Below are 16,547 nucleotides of genomic sequence, written 5' to 3'. Positions count from 1 at the left end.
TAATGGAATCCCAGAAAGAAAGGATATGTTTCACATAGGTTTAATCTGTAGCCTTGGAGTAGAAATTAAAAATTATTTAATAATCTAGAAAAAAATTATAGTTTGATAGAGATAGGGCAAATTATAAAATAAATTTGTGTTAAATTTTATAAAATAAAAAAATTAAAAATTCCAGTGGTGCTTTTATATTTCAGATGCCATGACAAACACAAATGGTTAGAGAAAAGTTTATAACATAAATGATTCCACGACTAACATAATTTAAGGCAGTATTAAATGTAAGAAAATATTCTCTGCTCTCATTCAGAAATATGAACAAAAAGAGAAACTTAACTTCTAACAAAGTTTTAAAGTGTATAATGGAACAAGGATATAATGAATCTGATGAAACCAAAGGTATCTATATATTTTTAAATGATAGAAATAAATGGAAGATAAAGCTAAGGAGATGAGAGTATAACAGGGAAAAGAAATAGGCAACAGTAAGGACAGAATGAACAAAATAATTGAAAAAGGAACATCAAGTCACCCATCAGCTGGAGGAGGGACTACGGAAAGTGATGGTGAGAGACAAGTTTGGTGAAATAAGTTAGGGCCATGTTGCGGAAGGCTATGCTTCCAAACCGGAGTTTGTGGGAAACCATGGGGATATGCAGCCAATTTGCAAGATGTTCACATACTCCTTGGAATATACTCCTGGAGCATCAAGGTTAGCAATGTCATGGTAATAATTTAAAATAAATAATAATAATAAATAAATAATTTAAAATGCTATTGCAATATAATGACTTTTAACAATTTTAATACAAAATATGAAATACCAAAGACATTTTATGTGTGGAGCCGGCCATTGCATTCTCTTGAGAATTTTTCTCCACTTTCTTCAGTAGTTAGAGGTATAATGGTAGGGAATTTTAAAAATTGTCCCTATAGTTTTATTCTAATGAATAGACCATATGTATCTAAGTGGTATGATCATAACAGTGCTTTAGTTTGTCCAATCTGGAAGCAGGCTAAAAGATGAAGGGAACACAGGGTAGGTTTGAGGTTCTGGGACCTTTGGGAGGCTAAAACTAGCCTAAGCTAAAAAATAATAAAAGTTCAAGTAGAACAGTATGAATGGGAACAAAAATGTAAAAAACAAATTCATTATAGATAGTGACTCTATCAAACTTGGCATATGACTACCTTTGGGGACTCAGGAAAAAGTCTGAATAATACATTAGATATCATGGTGCCACTGATGGGATTACAGGAAGAGGTTTGTAAAGTCTGGTTTGGATTGGAGCTGATACTGCATAGGAATTTAACATTATGGTTTCTTGGGTTTGTAAGATTTATAATATTCAGAGAAACAAATGAAAGTATATTTAGGAAGATACTTTGTGTTAGGAGAAATGAGTGACTATTTTTTGTAAGGTGATTCCTTCAGTGATTTGCCAATTAACCTCAGAACTAGCAGCTCTGAACACTGTAGGAAGAATAGATGAGCACCTATGGAAGACGAAGCACAGATCAACAGCAGATGCTTAGAGCACAGTTGAAGATGGGAAGGAGGGTGTAGTGGGGATGATTAGCCCTTCCCAGGGCCTACTGCAAGGAACCAGCTGGAAGCAGAGTAAATAAATCAGAGCTCTCAGCAAGTGAACAAATCTATGAGGTAATATATGAAATTAGAGTATTTACACATAGAGGTCAGTCATGCTTCATTGCAGTAATCCAAATATTTAAATCACCTCCAAGAGTCTATTATTTCCCCATACTTATTTCATCCTGGGTATCACCAGTGGAAGAAATTTCTATTTATTCAATACCTAAAATGTCTTTTGAATAAGACTCACATGGTACAAACATAGGAATGTAAGTTTAGCTTGAAAAATAATGTGTCAGTGGGATTCAAAGGAAAAAAAAAATCTGAAATAAGAATCAGCCGATACAGCTTTTTTTCTAACCTTCCAAGAACTAGCTGTGACTTTTGACAAAATGGATGTTTGCCTTCATTCACTCATTTAACGATGACTAACAGAGTGCCTACTCCCTCTGCTCCAAGCTCTAAAATTTTGCGACACATCAATGAAAGCAAATACTCCAGCTCTCATGGAAACTGTATTCTTGCAGCAGATACAGAAATAAAAGGTGAATGTAATATAGAAGTAAATTTATTATGTTAAACCATGATAAGTGATGTGGGGAAAAAAAATTAAAAGTAGAGCAGAATCGCCGGAGGCCAGCTCCGGCGGCCAGGGAGCATGCACTTCCCAATCGGAGAGGGACACGCGTCGGCGAATGTACAATTACGGAGACAGCCTCTTTGTCCCTTCATTCAGGGCGCTGGACTGCTCAAACTTTATTGGCAACAGTGGTTGATTACATAGACAGTTTTTCACTGCAGATTACATCACAGTGTTAAAAGTACATTGGTTAACTATTACATGGTATAGCAGCTATGCATCCTGTTTTAAGATCTCTATCTTAACTAAACTTAGTGAGTACTTTGAAGAGGCCATAAAACACAAGAATTTAGCATTTACAAACTTTGTAGACTGGTGTTTATCTTCAAAGCGTTATGGCAGGGAAATAGTGTGAGTAAACATAAACCAACTTAATTAAACTAGCTATCACTAAAAAGCTTTTAAAAACAAAGACAAAACTCACAGTTAGGTTTTTTGGATAAGATATGGCTAACTTCTATGGACCTCATTAAAATCCTAACTCTAAAGTTACTATAGTTAATAGATAAACACTATGTTTTAACTAAGTTGGATTTAAATAGGGGAAAAGTCCTTCAGGATGAAATTTTTATTATACTATTGTTGTAATTTTGTTAAGTCACAATTCACCATAGGACAATAAGAATGGGAAATAAGAATAATAAGTAAATAATCAGGAAAGACTGAGAAAAACTGAGTAACAAATAAAACAGCAGGAAAGACTAGGTCACCCGAGAACCAATCCATGTTCTTCAGTGCAAACATGGAAATTGCTTTTCCAGGAAAGCCTTAATTCTTCTCCATCAACATCAAAGTGAGAGCTGTGTACCTGAGGCCTGCCCTCGACTTGTACCGTGCAGGCAGGCTTTCATCCTGACCAGAGGCCCACCTTCAGCATGCACCGTTCAGGTGACCTTTTTTCCTGACCAAAAGCCCACCTTCGGCTTGTACCGTTCGGGTGGGCTCCCTTTCTTGGTTGAGAACCTGCCTTCAGGTTTTTCTGCCATCAGGCAAGTTCCTTTTTTTGAGTCCCTGCATTTTCTCGGCTCTCCGCACAGAATAAAGGAAATAGTGAGTGCCAGAGCTGAGGAAGAAGTGTTGATGTTTAGAATGGTCAGGATAGGCCCTATTTCAAAGTCAACATCTGAGCAGAAACTTGAAGAAGTTAGCCATGAGGATAACTGGGAGGTGGGAGTTTGTGTGTTCGGAGAAAAGGGAATGCTATTTTCATATTACCCATACGACCTAGCTTAGCAGCACAAAGATCATCAAATTGTAATATATATTTGTTTAGCACAAATAAATACGGAATTATTTAATTAGTCTCTCTATGCCTCAGTTTTCTTATCTACAAGATGAAGGAACTGAACCAGACCTAGGGTTATCTAAGTCAGAATAACAAGGGTTAAGAAGTGATGCTATTAAAGAGACCATGTATAAAGTTCCTAACATAGGAAGTACTTTGGCCCATTCATAAAACAGAGAAAAGGCCAGTTTTGCTGATGCAGGAAGAACTATTGTGTCAGATAAGATCAAAATGGAAATAAGGTCCAAGATCAGTGTTTTGCAATAATAGTTGGTGTTGAATTTAACTTATCAAGTCAACATCTATGTTTTTATAAACAAATTGATTATGTTGGATAAAATGATAAAATAATACATGTAATAAGGTAAATTTTGTTTTCTGAAGCATCTGTTTCACCTATGTGTGTTAGTGTTTCTATGCTTAATTAGTCACTACATAAAGATTTCTTTGAAGGAATACAATAAAAAGTTGGACAGATCATTCAGGGCCTTAAAAATGATGTTAACTTGTACAAAGTATAACACAAACGAGATGTCTAGACTTACTCAGGGTAGTAAAGAAAACAAACCTTGTAGTTGTGAGTAGATGTATTTATGCACACCATAAGACAGAAACTCCTGGAGTTCCTATTGTGGCTCAGAAGTAACAAACCTGACTAGTATACATGAGGATGCAGGTTTGATCCCTGGCCTCACTCAGTGGGTTAAGAATCCAGGATTGAGCTGTGCTTTAGGTAGTAGACACAGCTCAGATGTGGCACCGCTGTGACTGTGGCAAAGACCAGCAGCTACAGCTCTGATTCATACACCACAGGCTCGGCCTTTTAAAAAAAAAAAAGAGAACTTCATAACAGCTTCATCAGCTCATGAGATTGGCCTTCCATGACTGGCAGCTGAATGGTGATCTGTCAGAGATGCTGTGGAAGGATTCTTGCCTACCTTTAGGACATGGGCCTTAATGAGCAGGGCTTTGCATCAGGGCTTGGAGTATAAAATGATCCATGATGTCTTTCCTCATCAGCTCAAGATTAAATTTAGCTTTAACTCATGTACCTAAAAAAAAAAAAAAAAAAAAGTAAACCACCAAGGGAAAATATAAAAAAGTTCAAAGGCACGTAAGCTCACTCGAGTCAGAGTGAATCAAGGAAAGCTTAATAAGGAAAAGGGAGTCTTCGCTAAATCTTAAGGTGGATGTGGCCATGCCTAGTTGGGAAAAAAAGAGAGTAACCATTGAAGAGGAATGTGTATGATTTGGGATAAGCAGGCGCAACCTGTATGGATAAACTCATTTGGCAGATTACTGAAGACAGAGACCTGACTGAGGCCTGGCGCGTTGTAAATGAGGAAACCAAAATTGGGCCAGATTTTGGTAGACATTATCTTAAAGCGCTGACTAGATGAAATAATGGGCTCAGGAAAATTATTAGGATATATGTGTCCATTTACATTAGAGAATCTGCAAGAGAAAACTGAATGTATACATAAAGGGTGTCAGTCAAGGTGTCATCAGGAAAAAAGAAAACACTTCAGATATTTTGATCAAGAAGGAATCAAAAACAATGGATTTGTTATTTGCAAAACTCCTGGAAAGGCTACAAGAGTGCAGCTGGGGGGAAAAAAAGTGGCATAAACTCTCCGGTTGACTGGCTTTCAAGGGGTTGAACACTTCAGGACTTGGAGGTAACCTAAACCTATGATAGAACTGCTTATAGCACCAGGAGGGACAACCAGAGGCCACTGAAAACCTCCCATCTGTCAAACCCACACATTTGCCTACTACAGGTAAAGGAGCAATGATATGACTTTGGCTTCATTTCTGCTTTCCAAGTCTCACACTAATGTCTCTTTATGGGACAGTCAGAAGCTGAACATTGCTGGTAAAGGATGCTGGGAAGAGTAGTCCCTGACTTGTTAAGCCCACTGCCATGAAGAGAGCATAGAAATGGGTAGGAATGAAGGCTTGTTAAAAACACATACACACATACACTCAGCCCCTGGTCCCTGCAAATGCCTCAGCTCTCCATTCTCTCTTGGTCCCAGTAGATGCATCAATTCTCCATTCTTTCTTTAAGGCTCTTCAAATCTCTTCTCCTCTTCTCCTGCCCCACAATCAACAGTATTTTTAACCTAGACTTTGAATAGAAAGCCTTTCTCTTAAGTCATCATGAAGGCTTCCACATTCTTTTCTTAAGCAGGAGTAGAATAATTATTTCTCTGCGTTCTTTTTTATCCTTAGACAATAAACACTGAAAATTCTACTAACAGAACGTGGAAGAAAAAGAGGAAGAAAGAAATTTCAGGGGAAACTTTCAATGCTGTTTGAAAAAGTTTATCCCACCACGAACTAGGCATTTTCTTTTCCTCCTTAGGTGCTTGAAGCAATTAGTCAAGTGAAATAAAAATTTATAATTTTGAAAGGGGAAAACACATCTGTTTCTGTTTCATCTACTAAAGAGTAGATAACAGCAATGCTTCAATATGTACGTTATTATCTCATATACATTCCTACTTTTTAAATATCTTAAAAAGAAACTTACATAAATAAAGACTACTTAATGTTCTTCAGAACAGCAAACACAAGCAAGGTAGAAGAGTCCAACTCAGAAATTCTTAGTTTGAAGAGCACTCCAACAATGAAATGATAACTGCTTACAATCTGTGCTATTAAGTTTTGCTCATGTGGCAAATGACTTGTCTAAGATGGAAGTTATTTAGTAATTATTTCTCATTATTCTAATAGGCATGCACACAGCCATTTAAGATTTCTTTCCAGGGATGATTCCATAAAGGCTGACTGGCAAATGAGAGCTTTCTCATCACTCAATCATTTGGAAAAGAGTGGCTATTTTCTGTATAATCAATTCCATCAGCCATTATGATCATCAATAGCCCAGCAATTCACTGAGCAGTAATCAGTTATATTTGTTTGTTTCAGGCACTGAAATACTCAGAGTATTTTTTCCCCAACATTTTGATTCATATATCAGTTTAACTCTATGTTTAAGTGATATGAAATTAAAATTTTATCATAAGAAAACAAAGTGAGATTCTGTTAAATATATGAAATTTATTTTTAATTCCTTATTCTTTAAAAACGCAGGTTATCACCTCAATAAACTGCATCAAGATGTTTAATCTACACATAATCTGCAAATAATACAGTATATGATGTGTTATATGAGTGAATTAAATAATCAAAGATGACAACCACTGATAAATACATTATGTATTGGGAGTGTCTGAATTTAGGAGGTAAACCAAGTCAAATACATCCTCAGATAAAGACCTATTTTTATCTTTAGACATTTTTTTCTAAATAAAAAAATACAGATTTAGGAAGGAATGAGTTGAAGTCATAATGTGAATATTACACTTTTTAATTTTGGTAAATAATGCTGCTTGAATAAGCATTAGAGTTCATGTGGTAAAAAGATAAAGAAAATGTTTCTGGTTTAAGGTGAATAATTTAAAGAAGAAAAAAGTCATAGAGTCTTCCTGAAAGTTTAAATCAATTTAATACAATCATTGGAAGTACAAAAAGCCTTCATGCCATGCCATATATTACAGATGCAAAAGATGGATGATGATTAAAGATAATCATTCAAGAAGACTCCTATTGATGCATTTATTAAGGTAAAACTACAATCTGAAACCAATTCAAAATGCAACCAATTTCACCTGCTCCTGAATTTTTTATTCACCTTATGGATGTCATTTTTTAAACTGGTTGCTTGGCATTACTCTCAGATTTTCACCTTAATTTTACTTTAAAAACCTTTAGGCTGGAAATAACCTTGTAGTCCAGATCAAAGTCACTAATGTTCTGTCTATTTCAAAAAATTGTTCCAATGGCGTGGTATTAATAATAGATACTTCATTATCAACAGAAACCAAAGTTGCAGTAAATGAGATGTGTCACAAAGCTGCATTGAGATGGTTTGTAATCGTTCCCTTCCCAAAAGTAATTCCTTATCGAATGTTATTGTTACTGAAGAGGTTATACACTGATAAGAAGTCTTCCAAAGGCTTAGCCTTTATAGGTCAATATACAAAATTTAATAATAAATGAGACATCAAAATACATGGGGATATTAACACTTTAAAATGCCATTATAATGAACTCTAATATAGTTTGAAATTAAAAGACCACTAAATGTAAAAATAAAACTTTTGTGGGAGTTCCCGTCGTGGTGCAGTGGTTAACGAATCTGACTAGGAACCAAGAGGTTGTGGGTTCGGTCCCTGCCCTTGCTCAGTGGGTTAAGGATCCAGCGTTGCCATGAGCTGTGGTGTAGGTCGCAGACGTAGCTCGGATCCTGCGTTGCTGTGGCTCTGGCGTAGGCTGGCAGCTACAGCTCCGATTCGACCCCTAGCCTGGGAACCTCCATATGCTGCGGGAGTGCCCCAAGAAATGGCAAAAAGACAAAAAAATAAAATAAAATAAAATAAAATAAAATAAAATAAAATAAAACTTTCATATAAGTGTATCTGGTGTGAGAGGCTTTCCGCCCTCAGGGAGGTGGCAGGCTATGACTCTTGATATACAGAAGCTGGAATTCCATTTACAAGGTTACATTCATGTATTTGTCTGGACAATAAGTAATGATTTTTTTTTCCCTACACATGGATTTTCTTTCCTGATTTTTTTAACCTTAGGTAAACATTTCTTTGTCTCTTAAGAAAATACCTGCAGAATTGTTACTAGGCATGCACCAGATTGGTGCCATCTTTATAACTGTAAATTTATTCTCATTGAAATAACTTACAAATATCAAATTCCACATTATTGAAATTTCCACATTCAGCATAACCTCTAACACTCTTTCAATTCATTTCTGCTACAGTTTTTCTCCTTAGTCCCCACCTGAAATCTGGAGCCCTTAATTAGATAAAATAATAAAGGGTTTGGAGCAGGACAAGTTTCATCCATGTAACTGTCATTCCTGTCCTAAAAAAAAGTATTTCCTGCCATAATTTCAAATGATGACCTGTGTCATTTAAGGTCTGTCACTAAGTACATTGTGACAGAAATTATATTGCAGCTATAAGTAGAGCTTGTAATTAATCAGAGGTCTTTAATGTTGCTTTGCAATCAACATTACATCTTTTTTGTTGCTAATTTACTGTGAATATTTTGAGAACTAGAAACTTTAAAGTCTGCTAGCAGCTGAATACTTAGTATATAGTTCTGTAATTCAGTTAAACTATTTTAAAAATAGGTTTGTATAAACAGGTTACTCTAACCTTCTATGAAAGAACTGAAAGAACTTTCTTTATAAAACCCATAACAAAGTTTTTACAACCTGTTGAAACATTAACTGAGACAAAAAAAAAGCAGTCCTTATATTTGAAGAGGATTGTGACATACGTAATATATATTGGTGAAAAAAGATAACTTATTTTGGATATTAAATATTACATATAAATGTAGGCATGTATGATTTACTACTAAATGAAATAGCAATGTATATTCCAAAGGCAAGGTCTCTGTTCACTTTTTACTTGGCAAAAAATCCATCCACACCTCAGAGTCTAGGGAACAGAGAAAAGTCACAAACTGCCATTGATACAGGCAGTTACTAAAGCAGTTTGAGCCAAGAAGATCTAAATGGACATTTCTCCAAAGAAGACATACAGATGGCCAACAGGCACATAAAAAGATGCCCATCATCACTAATTATTAGAGAAATGCAAATCAAAAAACTACAGTGAGGTACCACCTCACACCCATTAGAATGGTCATCATTAAAAAGTCTACAAACAACAAATGCTGGGGAAGCTGTGGAGAAAACAGAACCCTCTTACACTGTTGGCGGGAGTGTAAACTGGTGTAGCCATTAGAGCATATATCCAGACAAAACTATAATTTGAAAAGATGCACACAGCCCTATGCTCCTTAGCAGCACTATTCACAATAGCCAAGACATGGAAACAGCCTAAATATTCATAGATAGATTAATAGATAAAGAAGATGTGAGATATATATATATATATATATTACTCAGCTATAAAAATAATGAATATAAAAACAACTCATACAACTCAACAATAAAAAAGCAAATAACCCAACTGAAAAATGGGCCGAAGACCTAAATGGACATTTCTCCAAAGGAGATATATGGATGGCCAAAAGGCACATGAAAAGATGCTCAACATCACTAATTACTAGAGAAATGCAAATCAAAACTACAATGAGGTACCCCCTCACACCACTCAGAATGGCCCTCAGTAATAATCTACAAATAACAAGGGCTGGGAGGCTGTGAAGAAAAGGGAATCCTCCTATATAGTTGGTGGGAATGTAAGTTAGTAAAACCACTATGGAAAACAGCATATAGGTTCCTCAGAAAACTAAATATAGAACTACCATATGATCCAGCAATCCCACTCTCAGGCATATACCTGGACAAAACTATAATTCAAAAAGATACATGCACCCATAATAGAAGCACTATTCACAATAGCCAAAACATGGAAACAACTAAACGTCCATCCACAGATGAATGGATTAAAAAGATGTGGTACAGATATACAGTAGAATACTACTCAGCCACAAAAAGAATGAAATAATGCCATCTGCAATAACATGGAGGCAACTATGGACTCTCATCCTAAATGAAGTCAGAAAGACAAATACCATGTGATATCACTATTATGTGGACTCTAAAATGTGGCACAAATGAGCCTACCTACAAAACAGAAACATACTCACAGACATAGAGAACAGACTTGTGGTTGCCAAGGTGGGAGTGGGGGGGAAGAGGGAGGGAGATGGACTGAGAGTTTGGAGTAGTAGATGCAAACTACTACATTTAGAATGGATAAGCTGTGAGGTCCTATTGTATAGCATAGGGAACCATGTTTAATCTCTTGGGATAGACCATGATGGAAGATAATATAAGAAAAAGTAATGTGTATGTATGTATGTATTACTGGGTCATTCTCCTATACAGCAGAAATTGAAACAATATTGTATATCGACTATACTTTAATTTTTAAAGATGTTTAAAAAAAGAATGAAATAATGACATTTGCAGCTACATGGATGGACTTAGAGATTATCATCCTAAGTGAAGTCATACAGAGAAGACAAATACCATATGATATTACTTATATGTGGAATCTAATATATGACACAAATTAACTTATCCATGAAACAGAAACAGACTCACAGACATAAAGAACAGACTCGTGGTTATCAAGGAGGACGTAGAATGGGGGAGAACTTGATTGGTAGTTTGGGATTAGCAGATGCAATACTATTATATATAAAATAAACAACAAGGTCCTACTGTATAGTACAGAGAACTATATTCAATATCCTGCAATAAACTATAATGGAAAAGAATGTGAAAAGAATATATATGTATAAAAAAGAGTTTTGACACGTAAGTGAAATAAATACATTTTTAGGAAGATCACTCAGGCAACCGTGTAAAAGGTAGAACTGAAGGAATGAGCACAGAAGCAGAGAAACCAACTAAGGAGCTGTAGTTACAGTCCAGAATAAGACGTAATGGGTTCAACTAAAACAGAGGTGGGGAGTTCCCGTCGTGGCGCAGTGGTTAACGAATCCGACTAGGAACCATGAGGTTGCGGGTTTGGTCCCTGCCCTTGTTCAGTGGGTTAACGATCCAGTGTTGCCGTGAGCTGTGGTGTAGGTCGCAGACGTGGCTCGGATCCCGCGTTGCTGTGGCTCTGGTGTAGGCCAGCGGCTACAGCTCCGATTTGACCCCTAGCCTGGGAACCTCCATATGCCGCGGGAGTGGCCCAAAGAAATAGCAAAAAGACCAAAAAAAAAAAAAAAAAGAAGTGGGCAAGAGGAGTTACAATTGAAAAAAAAAATTATTCAAGAAAAAACAACATGGTTTTAATAACTTACTACTGAGTGGGGAGAAAGGTTCAACTAAAGACTGCAATTGTACTACTTTGGAATAAGTACTGATATCATTTACTGAGAAATGCAGAAAAAGAACATCATCAAAGAAAAGGGGAAAAAAAGGTTCTATTTTGAACATACCAAGTGAGTTGCCTTGATTACTTAAAGAGAGAGAGAGTTAAAGGTCTCTGGGGTACAAATGGTAGCTGAAGGACACGTTTCTTGGGTTGGGAGACAGTTCCCCTAGGTCTCTCATGTTTTTGTGTGTCTTGGAAGCAGAAGTACAGAGAACCTTTGTTCTGGACTATCTTTTCAAGGATGTTTGTGTAGTTAATAACCTTAGAAGACAGAGTTAGTGTCTCCCACCAGAGCACAGAGAGGTTTAGCTCCTGTCCAGTATAGGCAAGAAAATGTCTTCCTGCAGGATGAAGATCAGGCCAACTCTATAGCCCATTACACAACACTTGGTTTCTCTAAGTTTAGGATTCCTCTTCCATAATCCAACTCACAGAGTGACCTTTGTGTCCCACTGTGGGAATTAGGGCTCATAGAATGGTAAAAATACTGGTTCCCTGGGCACTGCTAGTGTTCTCAGTAAAAAGACTCTCTGTCTCTGACCTGAGAGTTGCATGAAACTGTGGCAGGTTAGCTTGTAAGTAAAGTAAAATCTGATATTTCACAGTTCTTGACAACTGGAAAACCTCCATTTTAAGGGTTTAAAATGAAAGAAATTGCCTCATAATTTTGAAAAGGTCCAGCCAACTAGGAAGAAGGAAATAGCACTTTCTTTCTAGAGAAAAGGGAATTTTCAAAGTTTTCAACAATGCTGAGATGTCAATACGATGAGGACTTCGAAAGGTCAATTCAATGTGTTCAACAAGAACACTTTCAAGGTGGAATAGGTACAAGAACAGCACATTGTGGATGGAGGAATAAAGTTTACAGAAGGATATAGTGAGAGCAGATTGAAACATATATTTGCAGAAATTGACAGAACATTATAAATCAACTATACTTTAATTTTTTTAATTAATTTTTTTAAAAACATATTAATTAAAGAAGTTTGGGGAGTTCCCATCATGGTTCAGTGGTAGCAAATCCTACTAGTATCCGTGAGGATGAGGGTTCAATCCCTGGCTTTGCTCAGTGGGTTAAGGATCCAGCATTGCTGTGAGCTGCAGTGGAGGTTGCAGATGTGGCTCAGATCTGGCATTGCTGTCACTGTGGTGTAGGCTGGCAACTATAGCTCTGATTTGACCCTTAGCCTGAGAACGTCCATATGCCACAGGCGCAGCCCTGAAAAGACAAATAATAATAATAATAATAGTAAATAAAGAAGTTTGGTCTCAGAGTTCCCACTGTGGCACAGTGGGTTAGGAATCCTACTGCAGTGGCTAAGGTCGCTGCAGAGCAGCAAGTTCAGTCTCTGGCCCAGCACAATGGGTTTAAGGATCCAGTGTTGCCACAGCTGTGGCACAGGTTGCAGCTGCTGCTTAGATTCGATCCCTGGCCTGGCCCAGGAACTTCCATATGCTGTGGGTGTGGCATTAAAAAAAAAAAAAAAGTTTGGTCTCAAATAGAAGTTTGGTGTTGGTGTTGAATAGAAGTAAACATTTAGGGCCATAGTTTGAAGAGAGGGTAGTTAATAAAAAGGATTTTTGTTGTGTGTTATTTTTTTTAACAGGAGAAAAAAATAAAAAAGAAAAACCCTGTACATAGATGAAAAGAGAGAGACTGAGGACTGAGAGGAAGGAGAAATGAAATAGATCAAGAATTAAGAGTAAGAAAAGATGGAAATGAAATTTGTAAAAATCTCCTCAGCAACTCTTTAAGGATGAAGAAAGAGGCCATCACAAATGAGCTCTCTGTCTAGACTGTTCACCGAGAATACAGCAGGTCGTACAAAAGAGAGAAGTGGAAAATTATTTGGAATTGCAGCATTCAGAGAATCTTATTGGAAATAACACATGATAAAAAATGAGGCTTTATGATTCAGAAATCCACATTTCTCAAGTATGAAGAAAAAAAAGAGGCCACATCTAGTGTGTATGTTTTTCTAGGGCTGCTGGGTGGGTGGCTTAAACAACAAAAATATATTGTCTCATGGTTCTGGAGGCTGGTAGTCCTAGATCAAGGTATAGGTAGGGTCAGTTCTCTCTGAGGGCTGTGAGGGAGAATCTGTTTAATGTTTCTCCCTTAATGCCTGGTACTTTGCTGGCAATCTGTGTTGTTCCTTCACTAGCAGAATCATCATCTTGATCTCGTTCTTATTCCATACATGGTGTTCTGCCGGTGTGCACATCTGGGTCTAAATTTCCCCTTTATATGGATCCATGTCATATTGCTTTAAGATCCATCCTAATGACCTCATCCTAACTTGACTACATCTACAAAGATCCTATTTTCCAACAAGGTCGCATTATGAGATACTGGGGCTTAGGATTTCAACATATCTTTTGGGAGAGAAGACAATTCAACCCATAGCAAAGTTTATACTCATCTTTCAAGGACAAGTCTTCCCCCACTAACTCAGCTATCTCTCTACAGTACCTAAAAGTGATACCAACACATGTTAAGGTGAGTTCCCACAAGGAGCCCCTCATCCCATCTGGCATGAAACATATCTCACTAAGTATCTTCTGTGCCTCCGTATTTGCTTACTAGGGCAGTCATAACAAATAACCACAGACTGGGTGACTTAAACAATAGAAATTTATTTTCTCAGAGTTACGGATGCCAGAGTCCAAGATCAAGGTGTCAGCAATGTGGTTTCTCGTGAGACCTCTCCTTGGCTTGCAGATGGCCTCCCTCTTGCTGCCTCTTCCCACCATCATCTCTCTGTGCCTGCATGGCCCTGCTCTCTGAACATCCAAATTTCCTCTTATTTTAAGGATACCAGTCAGACTGAATTAGGGCCCACCCTAATGTCCTCTTTTTAATTACCTGTTTAAAGGCCCTATTTCTAAATAAGGTCATATTCATTCATTATTATTAAAAACTTACGACTTGGAAGAAGGCATAACTTGGCCCATAACAGCCCCCCTAAATTCCCAGAAAAAAAATGTGGTAACAAGAACTCAAGCATACTTCTGCTCGAGTAATGGCCGGGACTTTTTTTTTCCCCTACATGATTGTCTCTATCCCCCTTTCAAGGTCCACTCCACAAAGTTGTTTTGAAATCTCTTATTCATGGAGAAAGTGGAATGTGCTCTATCACCAGTTACCAGTCCCTAGGGAGGGTCATTCTAACCTATAGCATCGTATGAGAAAAAAAAATGCAGAAATAAAACATGCAAATATTAATTAAACTGTAGTCAGACTTTCCCTTATTGTGGTTTAAGAATCAAATACAAATCTATGTAATTAAGAGAAAGAAAACTGGTAGAGTTCCTCTTAGAACTGAACAATTTCTGGCCTGAAAATCCTTATTTACAGGAAAAGAAACGTTGCATATTTATGAAATAGGATTAGAAATCAAGTACATAATTTCCTAGCTTTTTAATAACCTGAAATAAAATACGTAACCTTACATTTCACAGAAGATGTAATTTAGTAGCATAAATCATGAGTTGAGGGCACGAAAAAAGAAATTCCAACTTTCCAAGTTAATTTAACTAACCCAGTTTTAGAGCCAGCAATCAATACCAAAATCCTGCATAACTTCCCTAACACTATAGATTTATATACAGGGTGGTTATTTACAACAAATATTTGCCTTTCCAATTTTCTGATGAAGTAGCTAAATTGGATTAGGTTGCTTATGTTAAATACCTATGCATCATTATCAACTGTTAGCTTCTTCCTTCTCAAATGTGCCATCACAGCATTCATATTAAAAATTTTTAATGCATTTCCTAATACCGCAAACAATTATTCAAAATTTCACTTAAGCTCTTCTTGCCAAGAAAAAATAAAGTGCCTTAATGTCTCATATTCTATCAAATTTGTCTCCAATATTGCATTCAATGAGCACCTCTGAATGATAAATGTTCACTGGCTTTGCTAAAACTGATGTTTTCCTCCTAAACTTCTTAAAAATTTTAATGGAATATCTGTCTGCCTGGTTCTTTTCTCAAGCTTCATCAGCAACTTGATTACAGGCTCAAGGAGTGCAATGCTTTGGTTAAAATCCTTCACGTCTTATTAAATAACACTCTCCTCATCAGGAAAGAAATAACACTGTGACACAAAATTTCAGTCTCCAAACATCTATGGCATTCTCAATTCTTAGACATCCCTGAGAACTAGGCACACTATGTATTAGTCATAGAGGGCCATGTCTTTTGTCCATTCATTTATTCACTAAAGTCACTCCTTTGTCATACAATTTTTTAGAGTGTGTTATGAGCCAAGTATTTCATTAGAGCTTAAAGATACAAAGATAAAAGAAAAGGTCTATGCCCTCAGGTGGTTTATAGTGCTTTATAACATCCATTCCAATGCAGGACTGATGATTGTGAATTAAATCACAAAGAGAATCTGGGTGATTGTGCATACATAGTGTGTGTGTGTACATGCGTGCGCATGGGGTTGGGGGGGGCGCCCCTGTATTTACAGAAAAAGATTCTGGGAGTTCCCCTTGTGATGCAGCGGAGATGAATCCGACTAGTATCCATGAGGATGTGGGTTCAACCCCTGGCCTTGCTCGGTGGGTTCAGGATCTGGAGTTGTCATGAGCTGTGGTGTAGGTCACAGACATGGCTTGGATCCCACATTGCTTTGTCTGTGGCGTAGGCCAGCAGCTGTAGCTCTGATTTGACCCCCAGCTTAGGAACTTCCATATACCACAGCTGCAGCCGTAAAAAACAAAAAATTTAAATTTAAATTTAAAAAAATAAAGAAAAAGATTCGGTAAGATTACCATGATATATTAGTGGGTACAAGCATCGATCCTTTTCATGATGCCTACTCATAAAAGCCATACTTCAACTGGTCATAGCAACCACCATTTTCAGGAGCATGAGCTGTATGAGTCACAAATCATCTCCTCCACCCAACACACAACAGTGTGATAACTGCTAGCACCATATTTACAAATCATTTGAAGCCATTCTTCCATTTGTGTTATTAGCAATATTCTTGCTTATTCTGCCTTCACTTAATTTACTTAACTATAAACAACTACAGAAATTAATGAGGCAGACATTCATTAC

The 16,547-nt window shown here is 37.0% G+C and overlaps 1 protein-coding gene across 2 annotated transcripts in view; it reads right to left on the bottom strand.

Moving 5' to 3' along the window:
* The window catches only part of CHODL (chondrolectin), a 420,685-nt gene that overhangs the window by 191,236 nt on the left and 212,902 nt on the right, over window positions 1-16,547 (bottom strand). For both annotated transcript variants that reach the window (XM_021070837.1, XM_013981213.2), the window contains exon 3: window positions 4,455-4,568. The gene's annotated coding sequence lies outside the window, so the exon portion shown is untranslated. The remainder of the gene's footprint in view (window positions 1-4,454; window positions 4,569-16,547) is intronic.

The sequence above is a fragment of the Sus scrofa genome, chromosome 13 (genome assembly GCF_000003025.6).
Source record: "Sus scrofa isolate TJ Tabasco breed Duroc chromosome 13, Sscrofa11.1, whole genome shotgun sequence".
Lineage (NCBI taxonomy): Eukaryota > Metazoa > Chordata > Mammalia > Artiodactyla > Suidae > Sus > Sus scrofa.
Note: the sequence above shows the minus strand (reverse complement) of the source record. Positions and strands in the feature narration are given on the sequence as shown.